This window comes from Spermophilus citellus (assembly GCF_964194105.1).
Source record: "Spermophilus citellus genome assembly, chromosome: 10".
NCBI lineage: Eukaryota > Metazoa > Chordata > Mammalia > Rodentia > Sciuridae > Spermophilus > Spermophilus citellus.
In genome coordinates, this window is record NC_138197.1 from 80,200,573 (window position 1) to 80,218,553 (window position 17,981).

Genomic DNA, 17,981 nt, shown 5'->3' on the forward strand with positions numbered 1-17,981 from the left:
TTCACATTATGTTCTAGCCACTCACATATCATCTTAAATCTTATAGAAACAATGACAAGTTGATATTATTTCTATTTTGAAATGTAGAAAATAGAATTCAAGTTTTGTTCATGCCCACAGACTCACTGTGGCAAAGTAAGACAGTGTAAATTTACTCAAGTGATTTCACCTGTGGTTTCCAAATGTGTAAAATGTGAACAATCATAGAATAGATCTAATAAGATTATTGTGGAATCAGGGTGGGGGAAGCAAGTTAAATTGGCAGAAAATTGCAACACAAGTTTTTAAATCCAAGTATATGTTTATTATTCTGGGCATTTTCTTTTACTCTAGGTAGCAATTCAACTTCAAAGTATCAAAGGAACCCGATCTCTGGAGTAGCCTAAATGTTGATTTCCAGTCCTTCCTCTTTACAACTTCTCCGAGAAGTGTATTTTGGACAGAGGAAGGAACTAAACTAAGGACTGTAGAATTACCACCATCACTAATGTTATTCATTGTCAAATAACTAATTCCTCTTTCGAAGCATTTAATCATTTAATAAATGAAATGGAAAAGCAATCATTTACAAATGAATCTTTTTTTGTTGTTGTTTCGTACCTTCCTATTTTCAATATTACTGTTTTCTGTACTCCTCCAATAGTATAAACTTTACTTTCCCCTTGGAGGGGATTGGTTGGTCAACTTTATTGCCCAAACTGACACCCCCACACCTGTCACCTGCTTCCCTCCCCCCCAAAATCCTTAACTAAATAACCACTCAACCCTTTCCTCTGAGTTCACAATGAGGATCTTCTAATTTCTCTCATTCTTCTTGTTTCCTTTGCACACTTTGCTCTCCAATAGGTTGCACACTTCCCTGGGGGTATCTAAACAGACCTACCACACCTGTCTCTTAGGTTAAGCGCAAAAGTACTTTGCCTAAAGCACTAGAGGGCTGATCAGGAACAAAAGATCTCACTTGGTCACAACTAAAATCCGAAGTGGAGTTACTCAAGCCATAGAGAAAGGGTCTGTAGCGTTGACAGCGGCTTGGAGCATGCTCAGTCCCGTCACCGGGCGGCGCCCCCCCCCCCCCGCCCCAGCTGCACCCCACCCTGCTCCCGGCGGTCCTCTGACACAACCTCCCCCGGACCCCTCCCCCCCATCCCCAGCCGCGGCGCGCGCTCCTCGGCACCCACAAGGGCGTTCAGCAGCGCGCCTCCCCTGCCCGCTGCCCTCCTCCTCCCCCGGCTGCAGCAGGCGAGGACACGTCAGGGGACATAAATAAATAAATAATTCCATTCACCGGGTGACAGCGAGGCGAACCGGCTGCGACTGGGCGGGGGAGGACCCAGAGCTGCAGCGCCCACCCCGTGCCAGAGATCAGATAAAGTAAGTACACTCCGGGAAGAAGGGAGGAGGAGGAGGAGGAAGAAAAGGAGGAGGCGCTGGCGGAGAGGAAGGCAGCGTGCGTCTGTCTGCAACCGGAGCTGCCCAGGGAGCCGCCGCACGCGTGTGTACAAATAATGGCCAGCTTGTGACAAACGCGCCAACGCACAGTTTGCCAGTGAGCCCTTATATAGGCAAAACCCCCTGAAGCTGCCGCAGCAGAAGAACTCTGGTCCGCCGGGCGCGCGGAGCGCAGAGCGGGAGCGGCAGGGGGCGAGCACGTCGGGGTGGTGGGCCTGCGGGGTCCCAGGAGGGATATCCCTGGGTGGTTTGGGCCAGGAGCAGCCCGCGCTCTCTGTTTTCGGACAGACTTGACCCGCAAGAGACTGCCCAGTCTCCTTGGCCCACGGGACTCTGGGATCTGGTTCCTGTCAGGCGTGTCCCTTGTGCGCGCCTCCCCAGCATCTCGCCCCTGGGCCCCTGAGCACTTTGGGGTGGTGTCGTAGCTGCAGTAGGTAGAGACAGGTCGTGAGAATGCGTGCAGGGAGCGGCTGGCTACTCTTTTAGCAGACGATCTGGGCTTGGAGAGCTGGGAGGAAGGGACTAAATGCCAGGGGGCTTCAGTTGCGGTATGCTGAAAGCATGGCGGAGGTGGAGGCAGATGGAAAGGTGGATGCGGACGGGGCCTGTGGCTGAGCAGAAGGGCTGTACTGACTTGGCAGGGGCCAAGAAGGGCTTGATTCTCTCCTGTGTATGCTTGGTTTCCTGGGCCGCTGCGCCACGCTTGGGGCGCCAGGCCCTACCAGGTTGCTTGTGAGGCTGGAAGCCCTGGAGCCTGCTCACGTGCTAACTGCCTCCTTCCTCAGCAGATGCTGCAGTGCAGCTGCCCTCTCCATCCTTTTTCTCTTCCACTTGCGAGCTCAGGTAGGATTGCTGACTGCCTTGAGAAGGGCGGTTTTGCCCAAGGCCACTTTTTCTCTACAACCAGGGAAGGGAATTTTGTGGTTCCACCCCAGAGAAATTAAAACATAAACACAAATACACACAGGAGAGGAAACTAGGGACAGTATTTCTAGAAGTGTTTCTTTAACTCCCATTCCTAGAGAAGTAGGACTGGGTTACATTAAGTGAGGCTGTTTAGAGGCAATAGGAAAGCTAGTACTTCATGTACTCCTTTCTCTGGTCCCAAAAGAGACGAAGCAGATGAATAAAAATAGCAGGCAATGATAAACGCGTCGTGAAAAAAGACTGGGCAAGAGGAAGTCATGGGCACAAATGCCCTTTCTTGGCACTATAGGCTTTATGGTTAAACCCAGTCAGAACTCACTCGGAAGGTTGCAAACTTTCAGCACACAGGTTAGCTTGAATGTGCTGTGTCATTTGAACCACAAGTACTAAATGCTCATTTGGTCTAGTGTGGCTGAAAAATCAGAATTGGGTGGGGGCTGCAGAGGGCAGGGCAGATGAGGGTTGAATAAGGTGACTCATATTTAGTCCCGATGAAGCAATCCTAGCTCCACTTTCTGCTTCTGAACGCATTACATTTAAATCAATCTAAGTGAGAGGGCAACTGAAGGATTTCAGTGAAAGTAAGATTATAACAGCAGTCAACTAAGTATATTGGGTAACAAATCATAAAGTCAGAAACTACTTTTTGCAAAAATTCACCATAACAGTGTCTAGTTACATGCTTCTCTTTTCCCCCAAGGACTTTTAATGATGGTTAAATGCTCTGAAATTTTAACATTAGTTTCCAATATCCAAATTCGTGAATCTTTCTATAAATGCTTGGTTTATTTCTAGATATATACTTAGTCTTTTATGATATTTGGCTTACAGTTTTGACCTTGAGTCCTTCTAGAGGGAAGGAGCAGAGAGTGAACTAAAGAAATGTCTCTAGTCCAGTTATATTCCTGGATCACTTAGCTGAAATAAAAAAAAAATGTGTCTCCTGAATTTACTTTTAATTTTATATTCCTTCACCAAATGTTTTTGAGAAGTTCACAGGGGAGAAGGGAATTAATTGTAGAATCAGGCCCAGAATTTGAGCTGATTTCTGCACTTGTGAAAGAGTGAGTAATTTATTTAATAATCTGGGCTTTATTTTTTCCTTAGTCATAAAATTGGATTACTAGTATCTACCCTGAAATCCTCTTGTGTGGAATAAAGAAAGTGGAAATAGCTAAATGTAGACCAGCTATTTTGAGCCTGTAAAATCATCATCAGCCCAAACATCCTAGTGGAATCACCAAGATGAATAAGATTGGAGTTCTACTCTTAAGAAATTCACATCTAGTCATTCAGGTTGATCCTCCTATTCCATTTGTTTTTTGGTTTTTCATTTTTTTCTTTTCTCAGTGAAGGAGGGATACATCCCAAATTACCTGAAAATAATTCAGTAGTTGTTTTAAGAAATGTTTGTATGGCCTGCCAAAATGAAAATTTGAGAAGGGTCCCTTGTCTTAGGAACCTGTGTATTCACCCCAAGCTTTTGTTCATTGAGAACAACCATGTACAAACAAGTAATTGAAGGTTTTCTCCCTGCTCCCAGGGGAGATTGCTCCTTCTTTGAAGATTATCTTGGCCACTAAATTGATTTCCACTTTTTGAGAGAGGAGATTAAGCTCTGAATTCTTAGACACTGTGAATAGACCCACTCATACCCATAAGCCCAAGAATATGGTAACTTAGAATCTCTAGAATGCTTGCCATATTCCAGACACTGTATTTCTGCTTTCTGGTAGCACACAAACCCCCTATAAGGTAGGTCTGTCCATATCCTTGTTTGCAGAAGAGGAATTTAGGCACTTGTGTCTGTGGAACAGCTCATGTCATAGTCCATTTTGTATTGTTATAATAGAAAACCTGATACTGGATGATATACAGGATAAAGAAAGATTAATTTGGTTCACAACATTGGAAAGTCCAAACAGTATGGTACTCTTGTCTGGGGAGTGTTTCCTGCTGGTGTTACAGTATGGCAGAAATATGGAGTTGGATGTTGGTGCATACAAAGGAGGCCAAGCACAGGCCTTGTAACAACCCACTGTCACAGCAACTAATACAGTCCCCTCTGACCTAAGCCACTCTTCTGAGATAAGTATTAATCCCTTATGAAGGTGATGTCCCCATAACCCAAAATGCCTCTCAGAGGTCCTACTACATTTGAAGACCATTTTGTGGTGGGACCAAACCTCAACAAGAGTTTGCATAGGGACAAACCATATTTAAACCATAGCAGCTAGTAAGTGACTATCCTGGGAGACAGCACCCAGGCGGTCTGTCTGGCTTTAGCCACTACACAGTACAACTTCTGCCTTGTATAAAGCTAAACAAGGCCAGATTGTTGTGTTCTTCATCACTTAGTGCAGTGCCTAGCACACAGTAGCTCCGGAATCTTATAATAGAAAGAATGAAGGAGTGAGGGAGGCAGAAATGCAGGAAAAGGGGAAGAGAAGGAAATAAAAAAGGAACAAACTGAGTCTCTTCTGCCTTCAACTCTGAATCTGACAGAAAATGCTACACAGACTTCCCTGAGGACAAGATAGTTGCCATTAAGGCCCATTTGTGTGAATTTGTGTGAATTTTGGGCTGAAAAATTAGCAAAAGGTGTCTATATACATCAAATAGAAACCCAGTTAAAATGGCTAAGAAATAGAAAAAAAAATCTACATTCAGAGGCTGTGAATTTAAGTATCACTTCATAAACTGGTTGACTTTGTCTTATTCAGCATGGAGATAGAGCTTGTAGTTGTATCCTGAACACCAAAGAAGAAAACACTGTCAAGTGTCATAGACTGTGCCTGACAAATAGAATGGCATGCAGCAATCACTAACTGCAGCCCTTTACTGTTTTGACCCCTTTTTCCCCAACCCATCTCAAGGAAGAAGCCCCCTCCTAGTTCCCACATCTGGATGTAATCTGTGTTCATCTGAACTGCCTTGTAACTTGATCTAGCATGCTCTTATTCTAATTTTACTTTCCACCATAATTCTTTGGGTAAGCATCCTATTTCTCTTCCTAGGCTTCATGGTCTTTGAGTGTAGAGACCATTCATCTGGGAAGCCAGATTACTGGACAGGGCAGAGGTAAAAGCAGGAGCTCAGAAGTCTGGCCCGTCTGGGTTCTGATCTCAGCTCTGCCACTTGAGCATTAAGGGTAAGTTGCTAAATGTCTTTAAATTTTGGTTTCTCATCTATAAAAAAAGAAAATAATAACCACTTTTACATATTGATCATAAAGATTGAGATAGTGAAATAGCACTTGCCTAAAAATAACTCAATACATGGTTGCTGGTTTGGGCTATTAAATATTTGGCCTGAAAGCTTTTAGGGTGCTATAAGGATCACTGGCTTATTCTGACCAGATTTTCAGAAACTCTTTGAAATCTCAAGTCTCGCATTAGATGACATAATAGTGTGGAATTGCATAATAAACCACTAAATAACTTCCCATGAGAGGTCAACCTGGTTTGTCACAGGCTTTCTTAAAACTGTTTGGATCAAAGGGATTAGGAAATGTGTTAGAAGACAACTGCTCACTAATTCTTAGTGAGTAATAGATTCTTTTCTTTTTAAACTTCTAGGAAAAAGCATTTTTTAATTGCTCTCTTGGATGGTGAACCTAGGAGCCTAATCTACCTACCTGGGATATTCAGCAGTTTATATCTCAGTATGAGAGAATAGCATAATATAGGCCATTGTTTAGAAGAATAAAACACATTTACCAAACATATTTGATAATTAGTAAATATCTAGGGTGATATGTGCATTTATATATGAAATAATTGAGAATACTGGAAAAAATGTGCATTTATATATGAAATAATCAAGAATACTGGAAAAAAACACAAGTTAAACAAATTGAACTTAACTATAATAAAACTAGTCCAGCTAGACAAGTTGGACTAATTTTTACTTGGGTGCACTAGAGACACTTTCAACATATTCACAAATCTCAGTTTTGATAAATGATGCAAATATTTTTAGAAATGGTTTTCCTGACCTAATACCAAAACCTTCTTGCAAATGTTTTCATTAATATTCATTGAAATTCCTAAGGAGTTCAAGAAAACCCAACAGGACTTTTGATTGACAGCTATATGATACTGGTATAAAGATTTTTCTGTCAATGGTTCTGTGCAGTTTGGATGGTTTCACAAAATATCTGTGGTTTAATTATAGAACCAGTGACTAATTTTTGGTAATGCTTGGCATTAAAACAATGACTTTCAGTTGAAAATATTTAGTAGTAGTGGTGAACACAAGTGAAACATTTGTTTAAATAAAGATCTGTGTAAAATGCTGGTGTTTTATAAAAAGCATTTTCTACTTTCTCACCTAATAATATGATGACATGTATTTTTACTTAGTCTTGATTCCTAATCATATTTTGATTAAAGCTGTTGGCTGAAGAATCATTATTAGTGAGCTTTACATTACTACAATGAAATACCTGAGGCAGCTAACTTATAAAGAGAAAATGTTTATAATTTAGCACACAATTTGAAGATTTAAAGTCCAAGATTAGATGGGGTGAGGGTGGGATGAAGGTGTAGGGAGTTAAGGATTGGTTTGACATTTGGTGAGGGTGGTAGATAGTAGCACATTATGGCAGGTGTGTGTGTGTGTGTGTGTGTGTGTGTGTGTGTGTGTGTGTGTGTGTCAGGGATAGGGGGGCAAAGGGTCACATCTCAAACCAGAGCAGAGAGACAGAGAAAGAGACTGGGAATCCGTAATTATCCTTAAAGGTCAGGTTGCTATAACAAATTGTCAAACATTGTGTGGTTTATAAACAACAGAAATTTATTCTCATAGTTCTAGAGCTGGGAAATCTGAAATCAGAATACTGGCATGGTTGACTGGTGTTGAGAGTTTTATTCCAGGGCACAGACTGCAGGTTTCTACATCTTCAAGTGGTAGAAAGAGGGTAAGAGAGCTCTCAGGAGCCCCCTTTATAAGAGCACTAATCTCATTTCTAAGGGCTACATCCTCATGACCTACTTACCTCTCTCCCTGCCTCCTGCACAGCAAGGGATCAGTAAACTGCACAGGAGGGATGTAAACAAGCTGAGAAAAATTAATCAAAAATTGTAGAAATAAAATAAAAACTCATTTATTAATTGAAAGTGGGGGGCACAGTGGGTGATCAGCTCTGATGGAGCCTGGGTCTAACAAAGAAAAAGAGCCTACATTTTATTTTTATAGATAGGAACATCAAAGGATTTCAGTGTGACAGGCTTCTTGAGGAAAATAGGATAAAGATAGGAAAAACAAGCTGTATGAGGCTTGGCAATTTATGCTCACCTCCTCTCTCTGGGTGACGACGTTTTGAAATCAAGGCCTCTTGAACTAGTGAGTTCCATGGCAAACACAGAATTTCACCCATCAACAGGAATCACCTTGCAAATGAGTGTTCCCAGGGCACCCTGGCACTGTGAGGTTCCCAAGAGCAGTGTTTCACTGTTCAGGGCTTTACATAGTTTGAAGAAATGATTTATCAACGGCCTATGACATACCTTCAAAAGCCACCACCTATTAATAGCATAACCTCGAGGGGAGGTAGGATTGCAAAATATGAAATTTGGTTGGTGGAAAGAATAAAATGCAAAACTAGTAAGAAGATCCTTTTTATACAATATAACCAAAAATTGACTCTGAAAATGAGAGACATTTGGAGCTCAGGCATATATTGGAATATACCTTTAGAAATTTAAAAGTGTCTCACTTAACCACCACATGATAAAGCTTCTGTCTTGTCTGAAGTTAATCAAGGGCCAAGACTTTTGTGCTCTTCATTGCTTAATGCCGAGCTCCGGACATGGTACTACTGAACATTTATAGAAAGAATGAAGGAAGGAAAGAGTGTCACCCTGTGACTAGAGCCTTTCTTACCTTGGCTCATTAAAAACTTACAATAGCCCAATGAAATGTATATTCTTTTTCCTATTTTACAGAAGCCAGCTCTAAGAGAGAGGTAGAAGCAAATAATTGTCACATTGGGTCCTTAACAATGGCCTTCGACCTCCATATGACAATAGTTTCCTGTCAGTCTTTATAACAACAACAAAAAAATCCCTCTACATTTTAATTTGCCTCTGAGTAGAATGGCACTAGATATTGGCCAATATGATCAAATTGAGAATGTTTAACGGCATAAATTTATCCTTGGGATCAGAATATTCTCAAATAAAAAAATCAATTTGTTTTTTCTCGAAGGAAAAAAGAATAATCTAGTAAGAAAACAATTTGATTTGAAAAGATGAATTTTTTTATTTATAAAGTACAATAAACATTAGCATTTAATAATCCTAGATCTCCTGGCTTTCAGATCTTCATTTGCTTTGAATTATCAGCAGCTTTTGGCAAAGTTGGAACTTGCTGCTTCTTGAATTCCTCGTTTGGCTTCTGTATGCTTCTGCTCCTCTCTGGCTGTTCTCATTTCACTGGAGTATTTGTTTCTAAATTTCTGTTTTTGGTTTTTCTTCTGTCTTTTTTCTGTTGATTGTGAAATTCCTCAATGTTTGACCTTCATTTTCTTCTGGTAGGAATAACTCCCAAGTCAGGATCTTCAGCTCTGACCTTCCCTAAGCTCTAGGCCTCTCTAGACATTTCCAGTTGTCTGCTAGACAGCTCCCTTTATTTTGCTGCAGACATCTCTGACACCCTGTGGTCTCACCTGAACCTTCTAAGTCTCCTTCCTTCTTTTTTTAACCTGCACTTATTTTGTTGGTATCAGCATTATTCCAGTCTAGAAGTTTTGGAGAACTCCCTCCTTCTAGCCTTCTATCTCACAATTATATTCTCACAATATACCTGTCTTCAGAAACTCCCATGGCAGCATATCTCCCCTACTATGTTAGTAACACTTTGATGACCACCATGATCTAGCACCAAAGGACCAACATTTCAGTGCTTGCATGATGTAACTACAGACAGCTTTTCCAGGCCCATCTCCAACAGCCATCCTACGCAAATCAATTTGAACTGTCCTCTGTTCCTCATTCATTCTCATTTTATTTCCTGCACTGCATCTGTGGTCATACTCTTTCATATTGACATGCTCTAACTTCCTACTATTTCTAACTTTAACTTTACTTTCAGAGCTGCTTATATTAAAAATTCCTCTGAAGCCTCTGGATTAGGTAAAAGAAAAGTTTTCTAAAATTTCAGTACATTGCATTTGTAATACCTTAGTTGTTCCAAACATATTATTATAATTGCCCTTGTATAAGTCTTCAGTTTCTCACTATACTTTAGACTTCTGGATGTCATGGATAATAACAAGTTAATATTCATGCCTCCTTTAGCAGTTGGGTGGATTTTGGAATTGCAAGGAATTTAGTGCACATCTGAGTGTTCTGAATTTTGTGTATTGTTTCTATTTTATCTTTGGCATCTTTGATAACCATCATTGGGGTTTATTTTAAGGATACACATAGTATACACATGGAAGCAGCCTATTTTTTTTTTAAAGGTAGTTCTAATTTGGGCTACATTTTTTTGTTGTTGTTGTTGTTGTTCTAAGGTGTTTATTCAGCTCTCTGTGGCTGAAATAGATTACTTTTCCAGTTGAGTGGCAGCCTGTACATACATGGTGACAGTTCACATGTCTTATGTTTTCTTTATCAATTTAACATATTTAGTTTTTCTACCTGTCCTTTATTTGACCTGATTCTTTTTCAGGACTGTTGCATTTTTGGAGGAGACTTTAGGAAAGTCCAAAAGTGTACAGAATACTTACTGGAGTACAGTGGTTGTTTGTGACTATAAATATTTGAACTGTTGTTCATGACACAACTGATCAGCAGTACACTCTTTTCAGGTGAAGTCAAAAGGTGACAAGTCAAGGTGTGTATATAGATTCACCTCTGGAAGAACCTCTCTGCCAACTTGGGGCTGAACATTTTTTCTCTGTGTAATGAATTAACAAATGAAGAAACCACTAAAAGATAGAGGGAATTTAATTTTAAATTTTGATTATAATTGGAGATTAGCCATTCAATAAAATTATCCTCCTCCTTTGTAGATTAATAGAATCAGAGGTAAAACAACAAATATACCATGTATGTACATGATAATTGAGTTTAAAGGTAGTGGACCAAAGGAGTAAGCTATTAGGTAAAGTTACAGAGTTAACCTTTGTGTAAAAATTAAGTTGCTGTATTGAACACTTCTGTATGTGAGGCATCCTTTTAGTACTTTATACGTTTTAACTAATTTTATCCTCAAAACATTCTGAAGAAGCATGGTTATCACCCTCATATTCCAGATGAGAGAATTAGAACACAAGGGTAAAATATCTTGCCCAAAGTTACTCATCTTGCCAGGGGAGGGGTCTGGATTTTAATCTATGAACCACATACAATTTTCACTATTAGTATTTTCAAATGATTAGTGCTTCAGTGAATTTTAAGATATTCTAGAGGAAGGAAATTTGAGAACATCTAAAAACATTTTTAACTAGTCAAGAGACTAGTCAAATATAATAGGGTGGGTCTGTTAAAACACTCTGACAAAAATAATAAACCTTCCTTACCATTTGAATTAAGAATATAGAACCAGGTAGGAAGCTTAGAGAAAACACTGACCTCTTATGAACCCAGGGAGGCTGGAGAACCATTGTGGACTAAAGAACAATAAATATGAGATGTCATTCCCTTAGATTGGTTGTGAGTGGTGGGGGTAAATGTGTATGGGGTGGCAGGACTCCTAAGGATGTCCTGGACTGTTGGTACGAGCAGATATATGAACAGAGATGAACAGAGTAGGAAAAAATATATGTCACTTTTCTCCTGGAAAAGTAATGTCAAATCTACAATGAAGGGGGATTTTTTTTTTAATATTTTTTTTTTATTTTTAGTTGTCAATACCTTTATTTTATTCATTTATTTTTATGTGGTGCTGAGGATTGAACCCAGGGCCTCGCGCGTGCTAGGCATGTGCTCTACCGCTGAGCCATAGTTCCAGCCCCTGAAGGGAGATTTTTGAAGAAAGTTTTTGACATATTTCAAGCCAGAGAATGCAGTGCTTTAACCAATAGCATTCATCTACTATGTTGTTCCAGATACTGTTTTAGATGTTAGAGAAATGACTGAAAAAAAAATTTGTGAGTCCTTTTTAGTCTTCAGTCACACAAATAATCAGACATATTCTTGAAGCAAGAATAAGCATTTTGTGTCTCAGAGGCAGCTTTTTGTAGAACATCAGGGCTGTTTCCCTGTAGTGGGTTTCACTCTATAGTTCTCACTTTTTTCACTTCCCCCTTTCTCTCCATCTGTCAGAGGCTTTGGAGGTAAGCAAGTAGACCTCCATGAATTTTGACTCAGCCACTGTTAAACTGTTTGACTAAAATCATTATTTAAATTTCCAGAGCTAAATTTTCTCATTTTGAAAGTGGTTAATAAAGCCTATTTATAGTTTTTCATTGGAGAGTAAATAAATAATGCTGGAAGCCAATAGATGGTAACACAGTCATTTCGTTCTTATCCTGCCTGTGTATTTGGTGTGTTTTCAGGAAGAGTTTCCTTATCCCTGGGGAATTCTATTTTCTACACAAGTATTTGTGGGTTATAGTATTTCAGTTTACAACTAGAACCAAGAAGGATGTTCAGAAAACAAATAATGTGTTGACTTTACAATAATGTGCATCTTTCTAATATATACAAAATTCTGGCTTCTGAACATATAGAAGAACACTCACATATTGACATCAATGCTGCAAAAGTATTTAAGTGATGAATTTTTCACTTAGCTACAGAGTTAGTAGTGTCAGTTGGGAGTATATTCCAAGTGAATTTTAAGATAAGAATTCCATAGTTTCCACCTAGATATAATAGTGCATATAAGCACATTTAAAAGCTGCCACAAATAGAAAGACTTTATATTGACTTTACAGATATTTGTTCATGTTAAAACATAAATATTCACCAACATGATTCCTGATAATATTCCTTTACAGATAGGGAGAAAAAAGAATCAGGTTGCTGCCTTTTTTAAAATAAAAGTATTATTGGAATACAGCTACATCTCTTTCTTTTCATATTTTCCTGTAACTGCTTTCCTGCTACAGTAAATTTGAGTAGTTCTGACTTAGCCTGTAAAATCTAAAATATTTACTATTTGATACTTTAGAGAAAAACATGTGTTGACCATACTCTAGGATTTAGAAAGAGGGACATTTTGTTTTGTGATGAAGGAATGAAAGAAGGCTTTAATTAACGAAGTAGAATTTGATTTGGAGCTGACAGATGGAGAGTCTTTGGTTAAGTGAAGAAAGAAGATGCCTCTTGTAAGTGCCACAAAGTTCAAAATGGAAAGCAAACATCTATAAATAAAAGTCTGCTTAAGTATAAGAATTTTATATATATATATATATATATATATATATATATATATAGTTTATATAATGTTAAAACCAATGTACTTTTTAGAGCATTCATCCAGAACACTGATCCTTAAACTTGATGAAACATTTGACTCAACTGGTGGACTATTTAGGAGTTCTCTTTTACTTAACAATTCGTGATGCTAAAGTATAGAGTCATGTGAAAAATCTCTGATCTAGTAGATTTATTATTTTGATAAAATTGATTATTTTATGTCAAGGGCAGAGACCACTTTTTCCTTCCATGTTATTTCTATTTTCATAAACTGAGGGATGAATGGGCATAACACCAGCATTTTTTAAATCAATACTTAAAATAAAATAAATACTAGATATTGAATGCACAACTAAGTACTAGCACTGTGACAAGAGATTTTCATACTTTATACTATTAGAAACTCAAAATAGGCCAATGAAGTTGATGCTCTTATTCCCATTTGATAAGAGAATACTGAGGAATAGATAGAAGAAAATAATTGGCATAAAACCACAAAACTAGTAAGAAAACCTTCTTTATACAACATGACCAAGAAATTGACTCCTTGAGAATCACATACTTTTAAAGCTAGTATATAAATTGAAATGTACTTTTAGAAATTTTTAAAAAGTGAATATTCCAATTTGTTCTGTCATGTGACCAAGTTTTTTTCTATTCAGAGCATTGTGCCATATATTAAAAAGTTGAGTCAGTTTTTACTACAAATGCTTCTGCAAATTTTTATTGAAAATACTGTCTTTGTGTGTGTGTGTGTGTGTGTGTGTGTGTGTGTGTGGTACTGAAGATTTAACACAGGGCACTCAACCACTGGTCTATGTCCTCAGCCCTTTTCATTTTTTATTTTGAGATAGGGTCTTTTGTTTCTTTCCCAGGCTGGCCTTGTTCTTGCTATTCTGCTGCAGCCTCCTGAGTAGCTGAGATTACATGTGTGTGATAGGAGGTAGGCAAGTAGACCTCCATGAATTTTGTGTGACAACAGGCCTGAAGAAAATATTAACTTATAATGGGGCCAGAACGCTGTGTGTGTGAGACTCAGTTTCTCTCTCTATTACTCTGTTTTGCCTCTTAATGTTCAGTTGTTTGTAGTTTTCCTCCCTTTTCTACCTTTTCCTGTTGTCTCCCTTTCTCATAGTTATATAGGTTCCACTGATCTGTTTCATAGTGTCTTTGATGTATGTAGCTGAGTATATTTTCCTAAGTCAAGAACTGCCTCAGAGTAAAGATAAGAATCAATGAAACTTAATAACAGTTAGTTCATCCTTATCCCCAGGGATATATTCCAAGACATGGATAGCTGAAACCAAGGATACTACTGAATCTCATATGTACTCTGATTTTTCCTCTACACATATGCTTACGATAAATTTGTCCCTTTCACTTCAAAGAAGGATTTCATGATTTTTCTTTGGTGTAGTTGAACTACCAGCATCATAACTTTTGCATGTTAGGACTGTTATTAAGTGAAATAAGAATTAACAAGCACTGCAATACTGCCAATAGTTGATGTGGGAGCCAAGATGGCTACTATGACTCAGGAACATGTAGTTCATGTAGCAAGGATACACTGAACAAAGGGTCGATTCCTGTCCTGGGTGGGTTTATCACTCCACTTAGAAAATACTGCACAGAATAATGAGTTGTTTATTTCTGGGACTTTCCATTCAACACTTACAGACAATGGTTGAACACCGGTAACTGAAATTCTGAAAAGTAAAACTGACTGAGGGTGACTATCGTACCACTTTCTTTTTCTGAACTCAAGGGAGAAGATACTATAGAACAATTTGCAACTCACTAATGGATATGGCAAAATAATAAAGGGATATAAAAAAGTAAATGACTCAGAGGAAGCCACAGGGAGTCCAAGAAAATATTAGTATGTTGTCCCTCATGGGCCACATTAGCATCTCCCATGGCTACTGTGCCATGGGAGAACATTAATTACACACAGTAATGACCTGATACAGAAGGATTCACAGACATCAGATCTACAGGTCACACAAAAATTATTTCATTTTTCATCATTCATTTTAAAGTAACACATACTATTAATTTGAGAAAAAATACTTCAGTGACAAAATAATGGATTCTTATATTTTTATTAATAACGTAAATTTATTACTCTTTCTCCCTAAGAAACCTGGGTCTCTTTGTTTTCAAAAGTTCCCCGAAAAGGAAAGACACACTTCTGAAAGTATCATCAATTTAGAAATTTAATTATGATGGGATATCTCAGTTTTTATTATCAAATTTATCAGGTATTTGGTCTATAACATTCATTTAAGAGTGTCTGAACCGACTCTTTTAGTCTAAAAGCTATTTTGAATTATTTCACATTCTGTTAGTCCTTTTATCTTATAGGTTCTTGTCTTGAAGCAATAATACTTAATATCTGTTCAACTGTACATTCAGATAATGATTTGTAGTCTTTAAAATCTAAATTTAAAAGTAAAATTATTTGATACTCTTTTGGTGTCTGAGAGATTTTCAAGATGATTTACACACCCAGATTTTTGGAATTAACAAAGGGATGAGCAAGGCAGTGTGAAAGACACAGGTTCATGGGGCTTTTACATGGATCACTTAGTATAATGTCATCTGATATTCTGAACAGTCCTATAGAATGGACATTTTATTTATTTATTTTTTTAAAGAGAGAGTGAGAGAGGAGAGAGTTAGAGAGAGAGAATTTTTTTTTAATATTTATTTTGTAGTTCTCGGCGGACACAACATCTTTGTATGTGGTGCTGAGGATCGAACCCGGGCCGCACGCATGCCAGGCGAGCGCGCTACCGCCTGAGCCACATCCCCAGCCCCAGAATGGACATTTTCATCACCAATTTAGAATGGAAATGTAGTCTTGGATGGCTCCGATGGGTTAGGTAACAGGACTCTATTTCCAAAATCCACTCATTCTTTGGTATTTCACATTATCTTCTCATGTAAACTGGGAGCTCCCCTTTGCTTTCACACACACATTTCATGAAAAGAGTTAAATTGTGGGGACAATGATACATAAACACTTAGGATCCTATTCTTTTAAAATGTGCTCATTTAAAAAAATACACTCCTAAAAAATCATATTTTTAAATGTCAAAATGTCAAAATCATACCTGGAAGTCTTCCCCAAGAAACAAACAAATGAAAAAACCTCAAAGAATAATAAATATGTTGACAATGTGTTATTTTACACTCTTCTACACTCATAATCTTTTTTTCCAAAAATGTTAATTCTATATACTGCATGTTGAGACTAATGTCAGTACCAACAAATCAGGTAGAAATCAATAACATTATTAAATTAAGACTTTGTTTAAATCACTGAAATATGAATATTGTTTTACTCCTCTCCAAGTATTTGAATATACTTTATCAAACAGGTACATTCAACTCCAATTATATCTTAATAAGAAGACTATCCATTTCAAAAAACATCTTAGTAATAATTGTTTCATTAAATTACCCAGAACTTCATTATGATTTCAAATTCAATGTAAAAGTCCATTAAACCTATTTCAAAGCAATTTAGGAGGTTTCTCATTGTAAACAGTTTAGGTCTTAATGCTAGCCCTGTGTTCAGAACCTTGAAGAGGGTGCTCTTATGAAATTCTAACATACATATTTGAAAATGTGTTTCTTTTATTACAATATGCAATTTCATACTACATGATTGAGATAATATGTGTTCTGCATGTGAGGCACTTCAGTTAGGCAACATTGAGCTTTGTTTACCAAGTTTTGTCTTAGTTCAGGCTGCTATAACCAAACACTACCAACTGAGTGGTTTATATACAACAAAAATTTATTTCTCATAATTCTGGAGGCTGGGAAGTTCAAGATCAAGGTATTGGCAGATTTCATGTCTGGTAAGGGACCACTTTCAGGTTCATAGACAGGTGTCTTCTGTCACCTCACATGGTAGATGTGGGATCTCTTATAAATGTAGCAATCCCATTCATGAAGGCTCCATTCTCATGACCTACTTACCTCCTAAAGGCCTCACTCCTTAATGACATTATCTTGGAGGTGAGACTTCAACGTGTGAATTTCAAAAGGGCATAAACATTTAATCTGCAGCAAGATTTTATAGTATTAAATACTCTTACAAGGTTGGTGGAACTCATTGTTGACAAGAGAATCTAATTCCTGCATTGCAATTAAAATAGCTCTTTCTTGACATCAAAAAGATGTGTAATCAAGGAAGTGATCAAATAAAAGGTACATCCTACTCTCTGAATGTTTTATAGGGAAGAGTTGATGAGGAACACAGGAAATACTCCATATTAAATTGGATGCCTTTATGGACTGGTGAAGAACATAGGTCATCTATTTTTCAAACAATCCATATTATTTGAGCAGTAACTTTCTGAAGCCAAGAATCAAAAGCCAGTAATTCAAACAAGAGGAAATATGTATATCAGATATTCTTGAGTGCATAAGACTTCTTTCATAAATATTCAATTAGAGATTACAGTTGAAAAGGTGCTAGGATTACCATTAACAATCTTGTTAAGGTTCTTACTAAGCTAAATACAATATTCAAATAGAAAGTCCATTTGGGTCTTTAAGCAGCATATATTCCCAGTTTCTTGGGGTGAGAAACACTTTTACATGGACTATTTTGGTTTCTGAAAAGGACCATCTTTTGTAATCAAACCATTAACCAAAGGAAGTGGTTTGGATGTGCTTTCATGTTATTAAAGGGTATAATATAAAATGATTGTAGTGCTATGATTCTTTATTTTATTATACAATCAACCTTTTTAAAAAATAATGTATTGTTTTCTTATCCAGCTGCAATAGTTTAAATGTGTCTGCTCTAAAATTTATATGTTAAAATTTAATAGTCCATGTGATAGCATTAAGAAATGTGGCCTTTAAAAGGTGATTAGGTAATGAGGTTCCTTTTTCATGGGTAGAATTAAGGCCCCATGCTGATTTGGGGCCTCTTGCCCTTCTGTCTTCTGCCATAAGAGGACACAGCCTTCCATCCTAGGAGTATGCAGCAGCAGGGCACCACAAATTGGTGGTGGACAGAGGGCCTGGTCCAGACACTGAAGGACAGAAGGCCTGGTCTAGACACTGAACTTGTCAGTGCTTTGATCTCAGACTTCACAGTTTCTAGACAGTGAGGAGTAAATGCTTTTATAAGTTACCCAGTCTGTTGGATTTTATTGTAGAAGCACAATTAGGCTAAGACAACAGCCTTCTCCTTTCTATGTTCCT

At 37.9% G+C, this 17,981-nt stretch overlaps 1 protein-coding gene across 8 annotated transcripts in view; it reads left to right on the forward strand.

Annotated features, from left to right (window-relative positions):
• Positions 1-1,189: 1,189 nt before the first annotated feature.
• The window catches only part of SLC16A7 (solute carrier family 16 member 7), a 175,471-nt gene continuing 158,679 nt past the window's right edge, over positions 1,190-17,981 (forward strand). For 2 of the 8 annotated variants that reach the window (XM_081310630.1, XM_081310634.1), the window contains exons 1-2: positions 1,190-1,374; positions 5,397-5,530. The gene's annotated coding sequence lies outside the window, so the exon portion shown is untranslated. Of the gene's footprint in view, positions 1,375-1,395; positions 1,550-5,396; positions 5,531-17,981 lie in introns of those variants that run through there. The other 6 variants (XM_081310632.1, XM_081310627.1, XM_081310633.1 and 3 more) reach the window with 5 other exon arrangements.